Source organism: Misgurnus anguillicaudatus, chromosome 10 (genome assembly GCF_027580225.2).
Source record: "Misgurnus anguillicaudatus chromosome 10, ASM2758022v2, whole genome shotgun sequence".
Classification (NCBI taxonomy): domain Eukaryota; kingdom Metazoa; phylum Chordata; class Actinopteri; order Cypriniformes; family Cobitidae; genus Misgurnus; species Misgurnus anguillicaudatus.
Window position 1 is genome coordinate 34115842 of NC_073346.2, and position 16619 is coordinate 34132460.

Here is a 16619-nt window from a genome sequence, read left to right on the forward strand (position 1 = left end):
AGCTAAGCTAACGGCAAGCTAAGCTGATATCGAATCACAACACACTAAACAAACTACACAATCAGAACTTGTTAGGTATTTCTGAAGGAGGGACTTCATAGAACAAAGAAGACATCAGCCTGTAAATTGTGTGAAAAATACCACTTTTTTTACACGTGAAACATGAACACGTTATATTGCGCACTGTAAACACAATCAAAGCTTCAAAAACACAGAAAGAACGGGACCTTTAAGTTTTTGGAAATTTTGTAACGTAACCAGTCAGACCTCCAAATGCCGCCATAACAACCACAAAAATAAGTAAATAAATAAATAAACAAACCCACACAATCATCGTTTTCGTGACCAAACGTTGATGTCACGTTCGAGTACTCAAGTCCATCCCTACTATGTAGTAGGGCTGTCACAAATCAATTGGACAATCGATCGGACCAACCAAAAAAGTTTTAAAAACTAAAATAGGTGATTGATTTTAACCAAATATGTAATTTTAAAAGAATAAAAAAATAAAAAATATAGATGTAACAAAACACACAAACAAGCAGAAAAAGAAAATAAAGAATTCCAAAAGTGCAGTACACTGAAAAAAATGGACTTAGTGGGTCTTTGAATTTAAATAAAATAAACATGTATATGCAACACAAAATATTTATATTCCTTGTGTAAACATAATTTAATTGATTAGGATTAAAATGTTTTGTTTGAATGTAAAATGAACACATTATTCTCACATTGATTAAAATTGATTGAATTGAATACTTAAAGAGTAACTAAACCCTTAACCAACTTTTTTTAGTTAATGATCAGTAAGAATGATGCTTTACTAGTGCTGTTCATTGATTTTAGTAAGTTTTTTGACATTTGGATATAAAGTGTTTCAATACTACAATATATGGTGTAAAAACGTCTGAGTGCTGCCCTCTTCAGGTTGAACGGTGGCTACTGCAGTTGAATTTTCCTATTGGATGTTGGGTCCAAAAAGTAACTCGTGGCGTAAGCAGGTTCAAGCTCACCACGCCCTTGTTACGATCTCACCACATGCTTGGTACGAGCTTAGTTCATCCCCTCTATCTCCGTTGAGATCTGCCCACTTTTCTTGCATTTTTCAAATATTGCCAGTGGGTGGAGTCAGGCTCTGACCAGGGGTTTAGTTACGCTTTAAAGCAATAAAATTGAGTTTGCACAAAAAAAGGCACCTCCTGAGCAGCAGGGGCAGTATAGCTCAATGAGAAGGACATCGATTGCCATAAAAGAAGAATAAAGATCGTTTGTTTTGGGCGCCAAAATGAAGAGTCAGCAGCAGTCAGTCAGAAGAACTCTCTCAGGCGGACGCCACGTTATTAAAGTAAGTTCTATTATTTATTTATGTTCGCTTCATACGTGATATATCTTCACTAGATAGACTATTTTTGTTTACAATATGTAGCCATTGCAATGACTTGTAGTAAATATTAGTTTGGAGGAGGTTGGTGGAGTAAGTTAACAGTCAGTCAAGCTCATAAAGAAAAACACAGCGTTTTAAAAACGTCAGCTGTTTAACGTTATTTCACGTTTGGTAGTTTTATCTGAGTTGAAAACTGTCAGCTTTGAGTTGACTTTTGAGGCACTTTTTACTCAGCTGTTCTATGGAAACGTGTCAGGACAAATAAAACGCTAACCAAAAGTTATTCTGTCCAGAGTAACGTTATCCATGTAAGTAATTTACCAGATGATATCAATTGACTACATTAATAATGACATTGCATATTAAACAAACTGTCTGCTTAATCAGATTATCAGACCCGCATCAGTTATTCGTGACTTCGCTACGACACGAGCAACACTTGATTCTATTAGAAAAAGCTTTTTTAAATGTCTCGCGTGACGTCTGGTATATTAACTGAAAAAAATTGCTTTGAAGTGCCACACCTTAAAGCTGACGTTTTCAGAAGAGAACCGTGTTTTTTTTTTTTTTTTTTTTTAGAACCGTGTTTTAAGATCTTATTTTGTCCAACATTGCGTCCTATGACAGATATAATACTTATTTCATTATTGTTCTGTGTATGTGTGACCATCATTTGAGGTTGTGTGTTGATTTCACCTCTGAATATTTCCTCTTATAGGTCCATCATCCTTGCACACACTCAAAAGCATTGGTAAGTCATTTCTTTCACTTTTGTACTGCTGTTAGGAGCTATATCTTATTTTTGTAACTAATATACATGTATTATTCTTTGACTCGCAGTACTCAAATATACAATGGTTGGTTAATTTGTTTTCAGATAAATGCTGAATTTAAAAGAATCACTACTGTCTTATGTTCCTGTGTCACCTGGACCTCCAATCCAAAAACCTGATGAAACTCTTCTATCAGAAAGGAGGACAGCTAGCAAAAAGACTTCAAACAATTAATGATCAAATGACAGAAGTAAGTAATATAGATTCATAGACATAAAAATATGTAAACATTGTTGGAAGTACAGAACGTTTAGTATGTTTTAGTTACAACATCTTTTGGCACACGGTCATTAAAACACCTGGGAAGATTTAAAGGGGTAGTTCACCCAAAAATAAAAATTCTCATCACTTACTCCCTATCATGTTGTTACAAACCTGTATAAATGTCTTTGTTCTGATGAACACTAAGGAAGATATTTTGAGGAATGTTTGTAACCAAACCAATCATAAGCCCCATTCACTTCCATAGTGGGGAAAAATAATACTATTGAAGTGAATGGGGCTCATGAACAGTTTGGTTGCAAACATTTCTCAAAATAAATATCTTCCTTCATGTTTTTCAGAACAAAGACATTTATACAGGTCTGTAACAACATGAGAGTGAGAAAATGAGAGAATTCACTTTTGCTGTGATTGACAGGTATGGTAGCACACACTCGAAACGTGGCCTCTTTATTTAACTCATTCCAGTGTAGTGAACACTAGGGATGCTCCGATCAGGATTTTTGCAGCCGATACGATCACCGATTTGTAATCTTCGTGATCGGCCGATACCGATTCTGATTTTTTTAAAGCTGATATGCAAGCTCTTTGATGACTGTAACTAGGGATGCTCATATCAGTTAATTTTCCCGACCGACAACTGTAGCTTCTAAACCGAACATTAACCGTTAACCTATAAGATTTTAAAATGAAATTGTCATTGAGTAAAAATTAGGGCTGTCAATAGATTAAAAAAATTAATCTAGATTAATCGCATGATTTCATGAGTTAACTCGCGATTAATCGCAAATTAATCGCACATTTTTATCCATTCTAAATTTACCCTAATTTAACACTTTTCAGGTTTTTAATATTCTAATCATATATACATATATAGATGCTTTATGCAAATATATGTTAACAACAGCCTGTTTACATTTTAACAGAATCACCAGCCATTGTTTTGTATATGAATTTTCCTTTCAGAAAATTTTCTTTCTCCATTTTTGTTTGCTGCTGCATCATTTGTGACCTGTGCTGGCAAGTTGAGTCGGAATTAGCAAATTTAAAAAAAATAGTTGTTCATATTTTGACATTCTCTATTAAAACATAGAACAATGCATGATTTGTTGAAATATAACAAAATATGACAGAACTACACGTGTTTGAAGTTGAAAGAGTCAAATTACCACAAACATTTCCACATCCATACATTATATTACCACATCAATACCTTAAAATCACTGGTAAAACTAATAGATTTAGCACACACAAAGCAAAAACATCATCAATGTATGTTTAACTTTTTTTTCCTTTTGTTTGATTGACATTGAGACGGACTGCTTGGAATCTAGGTGATCTGGTATGGTGTTGCACATCAGATGGTTTTGCCCAACAGTTGACCAAACATTTACTTAAAACATAACAGATTATAGAGCCTACCTGCCTGAACTCTTATCAAAACAGATATTTTTAAAACTGTAATTTTGTGTAGATGTCTATATATCCGGGTCGCGCACTCGCGCGTCTGTGTGCACGCGCTTCAGATGTCAGTCAGTCAGCGTGTGGAGATCGCTTTTGAGTCTTGTCGCTCTTAATAACTCTTTAACAATAATCAGGTACCGAACTTTATCTCTCTTAATGACTCTTTTAACATCAAGCAAGTCCGGCATTCTATTTTCTAAGTCATGCATAAAAGCGAAACCAAAATGAATTGAGACGCATTTTTGTATTAGATTAAGCATTAGGAGGACGGTAACGTTACACCTCTCAGACGTATAAATAAAGATCATATCAGATGTCCAACGAGCATTTAGAGCATTGGATTTGGTAGACGATTTGCTTAATGTTCTTATTTCTATGAAAACCTTTTACTCATTTAGAGAGAGTCACATTTGTCTGCGTCTCTGTTCATTCAACTATGGGCTGGACCAAGGGTCAAACAGAAATTGCGCGTTGCGTTAATCTCCGTTAATAAAATTAGTTGCGTTAAAATGAATTTGCGTTAACGCGTTATTAACGCGTTAATTTTGACAGCCCTAGTAAAAATACAGTTGACGGTTGTCTGTGAACTAGTAAAAACAAAAGATTTAATTTAAACGTGCAAACAGCAGCGACAGATCAACAACAGGACCAGGATTCATACATTATCAGATATTCACGCAACATTACCTTATTAAAAAGCACGCGATCAGTCCTAGGATTAATATCCAAAAAGGGCAGATTGTCTCCGTTTCATCTACCACAGTGGTCATTTCTAAAGCAGGATGCTTTTCAGAAAGTTTTGCTTTTGCGTCGTCTTTCTCCGTTTGTGCAAAAAGAGAGATGTTTATGGACAGGGTCAGAGGCCATCAGCGAACGTCTGTCCGGATGTGCACGAGACGGAACGCGTCATCTTGCGCGGACACGCACGCGTCTCCGTTCAGCTTCCAAACACGCATACAAATGATTTCTCATACAAATGATTACTTTATCACACCGTCAGGGCAGCAATAATTTGTGTCATTCACAGGAAATTCACAAAATAAAGATAGAAAAAGTGGCGAAATGTCTGTCGGCTCATGACGACACGCACCATGTATTAACAAATATTTTTTTATTTTAACTGATAATGTTAATCGGTCATAAATTCTTACCTTCGGTTAACGGTTAAACGGTCAATGTGAGCATCCCTAACTGTAACTGTTACATTTTTTCTAGATAAAATAATACCACGGATGTTGCCTTTGTTATATTACTTGCAGTAATTGGGTATATTATTGTTTTAATAGTGACTCAAATAAATAAGCACGACAAATATTTATTCTGCATAGAGAAATTTAATATGGCTTTAAAAAGGCTTATGTCTTCTAAAAATCGAAAATAAAACACTTCACAGTCTTTACTGTATTAATTAAATATGCATGCCTTCGTATGAAGTATAAAAGTTCTTTAGTCAAGAGCAGAGAGTGATTTTATTGAGGGATGAATTAGGTTACTGCAGCTTTAAGACGTGAGAGAGAGATCGCTCTGTTCACGTGCACTGATGACAGGCTGCTGTGTGTGTGGGCGGCGGCTGAACGCAGACAAGCAGCTGTGAGGAAAATAAAAGTTAAAACGCTCAAAACTTTAAAACGCGTGCAAATAAGAAACTTTTGGCATGAGGATGCAATTGTCCGTGATAGATATGTGTTGTATAGGGCTGTCACTTTTGTGAAAAAATCATTTTCGATTTTTAATATGTAAGTGTTCATTGAATCGATTGTAAAATCGATTTTCCATGTCTAAAAAGACTTTTCCTTTTTCAACGCCAAATAGCGGATAAATGTAAAGAGAGCGCTGGAAACGCATAAGTCAGTAATATTTCTTATTTATTGTCATTACGTTTCGTGCAGAATAACAAACAGCAACAGTAGTGCAACATTCTCTAAAAGAGTGGACTGCTGCCAAACATTACTGCAGGTTCAACCGGCTGCTTTTATGATTTAGGCAATTCAAAAATTATTTTAAATAATGATTCGATCCATTTCAAACTACTGTTAAAAAATGAAACTTTAAATAGACTTACTTGAAGTTGAGAACATGCTGTGTGTTTTTTTATTAAACGTAACCGACACTTAGGCGGCACTAGGCAGGCATAATGAAATGCGCAAAAAGACTATAGGGCCATTACAAATTATTGGTCAGGAAAACAAGTCGATCAACCTTTTCGGGGTCCAGAGCAGAGCGTTTTTTATTCACAATATGTCCATCTGTTGAGAAGACGCACTCCGACCTCACTGATGTCCCAGGAAAACTCGGGTACTTCGTTGCCAGCTGCGCAAGGTGGGGGCATTTCGTATCTTCCACCACAAAAGCGGATCGCTGTCAGCTGGCAATGGTGGCTTCTTGTCATAAATCATCATCTCTGTAAGGTCGCAATTTCAACGCTCTCTCGTGTTGCACAGGTTTATTGATGTTGTCCTCCATTTTCTTTGCAAAACATTACATACAGCGATTGAAAGCGTGAAACTACAGGTGCGTAAAATTGCTGGGTATTTTCTGTCTAGCTTTCGCAACACCTAACTTACTGCACTTTCGTAATTCTTTATTTTCTTTTTCTGCTTGTTTGTAAGTTTTGTTACTATATTTTAATTGTTTAATTATTTTCAAATTAATAGTGTACATATTTGGTTAAAATCGATTACCTATTTTCATTTTCCAAACTTTTTTTGGTTCGTCCAATCGATTGTGCAATCGATTTTCGAACGAAAAGTGACAGCCCTAGTGTTGTATACGCTGTTTGATGGGGATTTGAAGACGCCTCGCGCTGTTGACCGGAGCACGTCCTCATAGAAAATACGCATATCTCTGTAAAGGCAAAGAGAGACATACAAATCTGCACGCCGCACATGAGCAAAGGGTTGTGTAAATGCTCGTGCTACGTAAAAAAAATGTCTTTAATTGCAGCCACATTCAGGATCCTTTTGATGACAAAAGTAAACAGAAAGATCGGTTTATGAGATCGGCAGATTTAGCAAGCGCCGATCGAGTCATTTAATGCCGTTATCGGCCGATCCATGAACACACACACACACACACACACCCAGAGCAGTGGACAGTGCAGCTGCCTTGCTTTGTAACCCATGTATTTGTAACCAATTGTAACATGCTGTGGCAATGCACATGGGTCTGTATACTTACATTTATATTTGTTTGCATTGTACTAATTTCCAATGACACTTTTATTGTAACAGTAACCTTTTTTCTGTTTCTTTAACTACATTTGTTTGTTTTGTACAGGGCATGGATGAAGTCAGCATCAGTGAGGTCATTTGAAGACACCAATGTTGGGATTTGTGCTCTCAAACAACATGCTCTTGTGATGAAGAAGAGGATCTTTGTATAGTCCTGGAAGCCATGAAGGTGTTGCAACATCGTGTTTGAGCTGATGTATGCTTTAAACCTGAGCTATCCTGATCGCCGCTTTATTTTTGAGGAAATCCAAACTGCATTGAGCGTAACTTTAACAAACAGTTTCTTTCAGTGAAAGGATCAGAAAGACTGCTGCTCATTTATGTTCTTTTTATTTATCTGTTTTAAGTGTTTTCTCTTATTAATACATTAACAGTTTGCTGCTCAGAGTCGATTTTGGAAATGGTTGGTGTATTTTGTTTTTGTTGAATCTTTGATTAACAGTTTATAAATGCTGTAGCTCTGACTTTCTGAAGGAGTGATATTTTCCAGTTTGTAAATCCATTTGAAAAATAATAGTACTTATTGTTTTGCATGTCTCTTTGGAATGCAGTGTTTGTGTTTTAGCACTTCTAAATCTACTGTGATAGTAACTATTTTAAACATTTGGTTGAGTTACACAGATGGGGCTTTTCCTAGTCCCAGACTTTTGCAATGCCATATATCAGTGCCATTGTTTTGTCTAAAGATGTACTCCAGTGTTGTTTTTGTAAGGTAGGTTTGTTTGTAAACTTTATTTTTGTAAAAATATCCTAATATAACTAGGGCCTAGTCATGGATTAATCTACAACCTGTTTGGGAAATTGCCCCTTTATGTATGTACTGCATGTGCTGATTGTTGTAATAGTTATTGACTGTTATTGAATTAATGTGTAGTGATTTAAATGAATTGATGATCTGAAAGCAGTGGTTTGCCTCAATATCACTAAACATTTGTTCAAAACTCTTTGCTTTTTATGCCAATGCAAATGTATTTTGTATTTAAAAAAAATAAATAACATTTGGATAATTATGGGTGATTATTCTGGTGCCAGAGACATAATGAAATTGCTTTAGAGTTACATAATCCCATAATATAAGCATTAAAAAAGCATGTTGGAATTACAGATGAAAATCTAGTCCCCTTACATAATAAAATTACTTAAACATTACAAAATAAATGTGTTATAGTAAAGAGAAATAGCACTTTGAGTCAACATATTTATATTAGACTACTTAAAACAATTAAAATGTTTTGGTCTGACACATAAAAATTAATAGAGGAAAATTATTTTGGTTTTAAACAATCTGATCATGTGGGACCGATGTACACATTAAAATTGCGTAAATTGAAAGGATTTTTTTTTTCAGTGTAGGTGTTCCGAAAGCTAGACAATAAAATACCCAGCAATTTTACGCGCCTATACTGTAGTTTCACTGTTTGAATCGCTGCATCTAGTATTTGCAAAGAAAATGGAGGATAATAGCAATTAACCTGTGCAACATGAGAGAGCAATGAAAGCGACCTTACAGGAGATGATGAGTTATGAAAAGGAGACACCACTGCCAGCTAAAGTTTAGTTTTGCGTGCTCACGTGAAACTATTGCTTGCGCACTTGAAACTATTGCGTGCGTACGCGATAGTTTCACGTGCGCACTCGGTAGTTTCAAGTGTGCTTGCGATAGTTTCACGTGCGTACGCAAAACTTAACTTTTTTAATTTTTGCTCCATGTCCCCTTAGGGGCTCCGTAGAAATGGACTGAATCATTATTTAAATAATTTGATTTTTTAAATTGCCTAAAATGCAACCGGTTTGAAGCCTGCAGTAATGTTTTTCATTTATGTTTTTCCTTTATGTTATGGCAGCAGTCCACTCTGCATATATTTTTTGTATATATTGTTATTCTGAACGAAACTTCATGCCAGTAAATAAGAAATATTGCTGACTTGTGCGTTTCAGGTGCTCTCTTTACATTCGTCCGTTATTCTTTTTTTTAGACATATAAAATCGATTTTACAATCGATTCAATAAACACTTATGTCTTAAAAATTGAAAATTATTAAAACTATGTAGGGGTAAGAAATGATTCAGACAGTGTAAATATGCTTTCCATTGTGGTGAATGAAGTTTAATATTACGTCAGTGTCACGCGAGCCGATACAACACACACACATACAGGGTGCTCTGTCCGGCACAATGTCACAGAGCAGATGCACAAATCTGGCAAAGATAACACATTAGCAAACCAGAGGGAATAGCATGGATAACAAAAAAATATTTATTCACAAATAGTTTTTACTATAGTAAAACCATAGTAAATGAATAAGAGATCTTTCTGCCCTGTAAGTCAATATTGCTGAGAAAAACATGAAACGGCACAGAAGTCTGGTAGTGCTGTGATTGTGAAGGCAGCATGAGTTTTGGAGGAGGCGTAAATACTTGGTGCAGACAGCAGGAGCAGAGAGTGGGAGCTTGGTCTCCTGAAATCATGACCTTCTACCCAATGCTGTCTGGCACAGACTTCCACTAATACACAAAGACACACACAGATACACATCCAGCATCTTACAGTACCAAATCTACCAATGCTTAGCATCCAAATAATTAAGAAGTCTGAGGTAACCAATATTTGAACACTGTGTCAATGCCATGTCTTAAGAGGGCGGGGCTTAGGAGAAAGGGCATGGCACTGAAGGTATGTGATGCTCTCAAAGTTTTTTGTTCATTTATTCTTAACTTCATTCCTATATAATTATGGCAAGAACTGGTTAATCTATACAGAAGTTAATTCACACACAAGTTGGGGGGAGGACAATTTGACATCTTTATTTCGTCTAACTTGCATGTCTTTGGACTGTGGGAAGCAACCGGAGTACCCAAAGAAAACCCACGCTGACACTCCACACAGAAAGACCTCCTGACCCAGCCAAGGCTCGAACCGGGAACCATATCGCTGTAAGGCAACAGTGCGCCCCCACATCAAATACTTCAAATCCTTTTCTGCTTTTGCAAAATTACATACATTATGTTCTGGCTATGGACGCTGCACATCTCAATGCTTTAACAAATGCACTTCTCCTTCACTACGTTTGAAATCTTTCATTATATCTCAGTAAAGAAACACTGAGTATAAATGATAATGATTCAGACCAAAATAACAGGCATAATCAACCACAACATCTGTGTTGGAGCATTATAAATTAAACAGAATTTTAAGACAATTACAATGAATGTTTATTACCCAAATCCTTAAAGCTGCTCTAACAAAATCTTTCCTGACAAGCCCGGCACTTTCTGTTCCCACCCTCTGGCATTGACATTAAACATCCAGCCGTGCCGTAAAAGAGCGGCCCGCCCATCAGATCCCAGAAAAGGCAACTAGAGAGTCAAAACATGCCTTCATGATACCCCGATCATGGTTAACACTCTCCACCCTGTTCCAAATACAGTTTCTCTTCCTCTGGCAGTCCAGGAAGAAGGCGTTTGTGTCGCACAGATCCGGAAGACATGATGCCACTGTTGTAATGTGCTGGAAAGAGCAAATAGCTTCATGTATTTACAGACTCGGATGCTGACTTGCTGTTTATAGCTCGTTTCTTCAGCAAAGCCATTATTAACTGCACAAGTTCAAAAGAAAGTCTAACATGCAGTGCTCCAGAGGGAAATTATTTAAAAACCAAGTACAAGCTTAAAGAACAAATTACTACATACAGCCTTACTACAACTGGATACCATAGAGTCCCAACTGAATCAGTGGTAAAAAAGTTATTAATTTTATAAAATGTCATTACACAAAACAAATAAGCATTACAAAATGTAATAATATTAGTAAATGACTTCACATAAGATCCCATAAGATCAATAGGGAAGTGCTGAAATCATATGAGACCCATAATGTTTTTCAATTTGTCCATTATTAAAGCACTTACTGGTACCAGTAGCAGCGAATACAGGGCTGTTTAAAATAGTGTGAGCTTAGTTGGACAAAGCCTACTCCAAGAAGCAAAATATGTGTTAGCAGCCTATGTTAATCGTTAACAATTTGGGACGATTGTTAAAATGTGAGTGGCACGGCAGTGGATTTTGAGCAGAGTATAAGTCCAGAGTCACAGCGGACAGCTGCCATCAGACGCCGCCGGTGTGTCTGTACATTCACACAACATAATGTGTTTGATTTTTAGATACATGGCACGGTGTGGGACCCCCTTTAGGAAGAAACAAAACAGGTTTCATGGTATAGGTTTGTTTGCTAGTTTGCAAATTTAGTGTTTTATTAACTCTTTCGCCGCCATTGACGAGATATCTCGAGAAAGAACTCCGTGTATGTTTTAAAGATCGCTCTGCATCTGATCTCTATCAAAAGTCCTTCGCAAAAATGGAATTATCTCAGCTTTTTGCTCAAAACTGGGTGTTTTTGAAGAAACCTACCCATGTTTGAGAGGTGATTACAAGAGAAAAAATGATGGTAGGATGAAACTTTTTTTTGTTTGAAAGCAGAGGGTCTGTTCTTTCATCTGATATATTGTTTGTTTATATATTTAAAGAAGAACATTTTCTGGAAGGCATTAAACTTTTGTGAAAATCATGAAAAATGCTGTGGCTGGCTGGCAACTTTTTTTAAAACGCTGGCAGGGACTGAGTTAAAAGCTTTTATTTAGTCTGCCCACAGATCTTTTCTACTTTTATGTGTAGTGTTGAGGTGTAATGCTGTGTTCACACCAGCCGCGGTAGAGGCGTCAAGCGCGAGTGATTTCACTGTTAAGTCAATGTGAAGACTCATTGACGTGTGTCTGGAGGTCTTGCGGCACGGATGAGGCGTTTAGCATGGCGCAGTAGACGTGATTCTGCCTCATTTGCGCGTCTAGTTGAACGTGCAAGTTGAAAAATGTGAACTTTGGCGAAAAAATTGGCTGTGTTAACCGTTTATCAGGAGCTTGATCTTGTAGTGACGTGATTACAGGAAGCAAGCAGAGTCGCAGAAGCCCCTCCTATGACGCAAATTTTCGTGCTAATGTCTCGATGACTAGAATTTCACGCGCGAATAAAGCGAGTAAACTCAAAAGGCCCTATTTTAACGATCTAAGCACATTGTCTAAAGCGCACAGCGCAACGTCTAAATGGGCGTGTCCGAATGCACTTTTGCTATTTTAACAACGGGAAAAATGGTTTGTACGCCGAGCGCATGGTCGAAAAGGGTTGGTCCTATTGTAATGGGAGTATTTTGGGCGTAACGTGCAATAAACCAATGAGAGTCTCAGCTCTCATCCCCTTTAAAAGCCAGTTGCGTTGGCACTATGTCTAATCCCTATTTAGATGACGGAATTTGTAAACTAAAAACTAAGCGGAGGAAGAAGATTCCCAGTTTAAGATTAATGTTAAATAATTGTGTTGTTTATCACTTGTATTGAAATTGTTATTTTTTCATTAAAACCTTTAAAACCCGTTTTCTTTTAGTCATGGACGTAAAAAAGCAGGCTTTTGATTCTTTAAATGTATGGCTATCCAATATCATCAAAAAATTATTTACAAGTATGTAAGAAAAGGTTTGTACTCTAAAAATACTTTATTTGTAACTAACAGGAGATAAAGAATTTACAACCGGTCATCCGCAAGGTTCAGCACTTGGACAGCGTCAGTTTTTTCAAGCATTACTTAAAAATGTTTCAGGTACAGAGTCATCATATACAAAAAATGAGATAGCATTTAAAAAAACAACATTTAAAAACAGATGCATTTGTTTAAAGCAAAGCATTTATTTACTTACCAGGCTACAGGAGAAGCAGCTTTTTGCAGCTTCTAACGTCTCATAATTAGTCCTCATTTATGTCCAAGAGACTCAATAATAATCTTTTACATTCAATCCTTTAATATTTCATATTTAAAAGCGTTTTTGTGCTGCTGCGCATTCATGTATGTGTTAAGCAAACCCGCGTTGTCGTCCCGTTTAGGCGCATATTACTAATGCGCTCTTTAAATAACAAAAAACATATTGTGCCATTGACTTCAGACTTTAGACCAGGTTTTTGTTGGTCAATGGCGTAGTCCATTTTAGTTGCCTCAAAAAGAAAGTCCGTGGTACGGCCACAGAAAAATGCGAAGATCCGTGACAATGCCACGGAAAAATGAGCAAAATATTCCTAGACTATAGCACGGAACTTTGTGAGATCATGTTGATTTAGTGGATAATAGCGGTATTACAGGTTTTATTATGCAAATGTTTTCTCTTAATTGACGAGATAACTCGTCAATGGCGGGGAAAGAGTTAACTGACTAAGAGTCTCACATTTTTTATAGTCAAATCATAAACAACACCACTGCACCGAAATGCAGCAATCAATAACTCAATGGCTAACAAGATCCCTAAAAAACACATGGGGTCTGTGTTCCTGCAATGATCAACTGGACTGGTTCAGGTCAATCACTTTTGATGCTGTTCTTTCTAGAAGAGTAACGTATCTATCAGAGGTGGAAAATGAAACAGCGTGTGTCTCTTTAAGTCCCCTAGGCCATCTGGAGCTTACATGACCCAGTGAGGAGCATCTTCTTCAGCCCAGAATTTCAGCCTAGAGAAGTCCAATAGTTACGATTTAGAAGCTAAACCTGGAAGACGGACTCTACTGACTCTACTATCTTGGGGCTGCAGATGTGGGTGGCTGACATTCATAGTGTTATCATTAGATTACTGTTGAACTGTTCCAGCACAGGTCAACTTAAACTCCACAAACAGCATTATAACAAAGTTAGACACACACACTCTCTCTCTCTCTCTCTCTCTCTCTCTCTCTCTCTGAAGCAGAAGATGAAAAACCCCTTAAAATCTCAGATAGCAGAAGTGTTATCATTAAACTAGGATCTTAACTGATTCTAATGTGATCAACAACAGGACTCTGATGAAGATTAATGATCATCTGTGCATTTGTTTACGTGCAGCTGTCTGTTGTGAAATATTAAGGAACAATCGGCAGCTCCATCTGGTGGCAAGTGTAGCTTCTGCACTGCTAAATTCACTTAACGCACATTGTGTTCAACACAAAGTCTCTTTGGTCATCATCACACACACAGAACTGCTGCATCCACAGAACCAGCTGAGCAAAGCAACACAAAAGTTTTTGGGCAGGAAGTCAGACCAGTAACTCTGGGACAAAGTCACCTTTGCTGGTCTCAGCCAATACCAGCGGCCAATCACATGCCAGCAGGCAGGCACACACGCACACGCACACACACACACACACACACACACACACACACACACACACACACACACACACACACACACACACACACACACACACACACACACACACACGTGTGTGCGCATAACCAACGTATGGTGTTGTCCATTATCGCTTGTTGGTCACCACAATTGCATAGAAGCAATAGATTTTGCTGTAATAAAGCTAGTAGGCTTTAGTTGCTTCTGTAGCACAAACACAATCACATAGTCCGCCGTTATTGTTGTTGCTGTTACGTGTGACGCTTCCGACACGTGATGTGATGACGTTTTCGCTTCACAAAATATACGGATTGGCTGTACAGACGAAACCGCAAGGGTGTCGGTTTCAGATTTATCCACTTTAGGACCAGGTTTCAAAAAATAGCGGTTTCACTCTCTGAAATCGCCGGATCCGTGTGGATGAAATGCCAATACGATAACAAATTTATGCGTATACAGTGATTCGCGTCTCCGTGTGGACAGCCCCTAAGTATCATGGTGCAAACAACAAAACAATTTGATGTCCACATCCAGGTCTTAGGAGGTTAAAGAACAAACCTTATTGTTGCACACAGCTCTCCTGTATAGCCTTACAAAAAGCACCATAGTGATGGCATCATATGGTAACACCATGGTAGTGAATGACTAACATATCAACAAATCATTTCCAAAAAAACTCCATGTAACTCAAATAAAACAATGGCCCAAGACAGTATCATGGCACGCTTTTATGTAATGTGCACAGAAACATTTCCAACAGATGCATGAGGCAAGATTCAACAGAAAGTATCTACTTCCCAAAGCAAACAAACCATTGCTCTTCATTACACAAACATGTCAAGACATTCACTTTAATAATTGATACGATCCCAGTCTGCAGGGCTGTAATGGCTCTATAATTAAAAGATCACTGCAGTCAATGAAAAAGAGTGGCTTGCTTTACTAAAGTGCTTTAAAGAATCAAACAGGATCTGTCTGCTGCTTACACCACCTTATGCATTTCTGCGTCTCTTGTGCAGTCAGTCTGTATTTGACTTTCAGAAGGTCAACAGAAGACGAAGGCTCTGCTACAAAAGCCTAGTGAGCTATGTTGTTATCTACTGTCTACACAGACAGCTGCTTTCCGATGTAGGATACTAACTAAACCAGAATGTCATTAGTGACTGATCTGTAACACGTAGGCAGTATGAGTATCACGCACACAGTGCTTCCTGTTTGAAAGGCACAGGAGACTTGGCTGATTGACAAATTATTTAAATTAAGTGTGATGATAACCTAATTACACAATACTGTAATGTAGTTATTTCAACTAGTTAACTTCAAGTTAAATTTATTATTATATAATTTTTTTACAATGTTGCATTGTTTCAAAGCAGCGCTTCATGTAAAGCGTGATTTATGGTTCCATGTAGGACCTATGCCATAGCCTTTTCATACTTACTTTAACGTTGTTGTTTGCGTCGACGTGCAATTACACATCGCTAGTAGGCAATGTCCACACCGGGCATGTCATGGTGAATGTCGTATTAAGAAGCAGCACCACTTTTATTGCAGCTTGAGTCAGATATCACACCACAACTTGGCCCATCTTTGTTACCGTCACAAGCGGAAATGCATGCATTTTTTTTGTGTTTCAACCAATCAGAATGAAGGACCAGAACTGCCTGTTTTATAATGCATATTTTACTGTCTTTATAAATATACTATAAACTAATAAAACGGTATAGACGGTTTCATCCGAACTTAACGTCCGGTCTTTGTTTGTTTTATGGTCTGGCTAGTGGCTAAACTGAACTCTGGGACAAATACCTTGTCGAAAATAACAAATGTTTTAGGAGAGACGCCGATCATGGATCACCGCTATGTGAAGGGAGCTTGGTTTGGCAGCTGATCTGTAGTTAACATTGTATACATTATATAGTACACATTTTACACAGTAAAATTAGCTCAGTGTAGTTTTTGATACACTTTAGCTATAATTATATTGCTTGTTATCAGAAATAAATACTCTAAAAGGATTCTAGCTGTTGTTATTGATCCATTGCGAAAGTTTAGGTTTGTTTCACAAAAGCCATTTGTTGTAATGTTGTTACTCCTGAAACTGTCTACAACCGTCAGACGGTTGGGATGATCAGAGTTTCCTTATACCAAAGAAACGTCCTCAACAGACTCACGTGATAGAAGCAAGATGCGTCTGAGCCTGAGCACCCAAGCAGGCGGGTGCCTCGTTTTTTTATAAGGTGAAAGCTTTTCTGAGGCATCATTTAACATAAACACAGCTCTTCGACAGCATA

General features: G+C 37.5%; 1 protein-coding gene and 1 long non-coding RNA gene across 5 annotated transcripts in view; one reads left to right on the top strand and one right to left on the bottom strand.

Annotated features, from left to right (window-relative positions):
* The window catches only part of oxr1a (oxidation resistance 1a), a 236468-nt gene that overhangs the window by 33726 nt on the left and 186123 nt on the right, over positions 1–16619 (bottom strand). The gene's annotated exons all lie outside the window — the stretch shown is intronic.
* Positions 583–8378, top strand: LOC129439685 (uncharacterized). Its single transcript, XR_012371615.1, has 4 exons — positions 583–1345; positions 2103–2135; positions 2262–2407; positions 7180–8378. It is a non-coding gene; the product is annotated as an uncharacterized lncRNA (long non-coding RNA).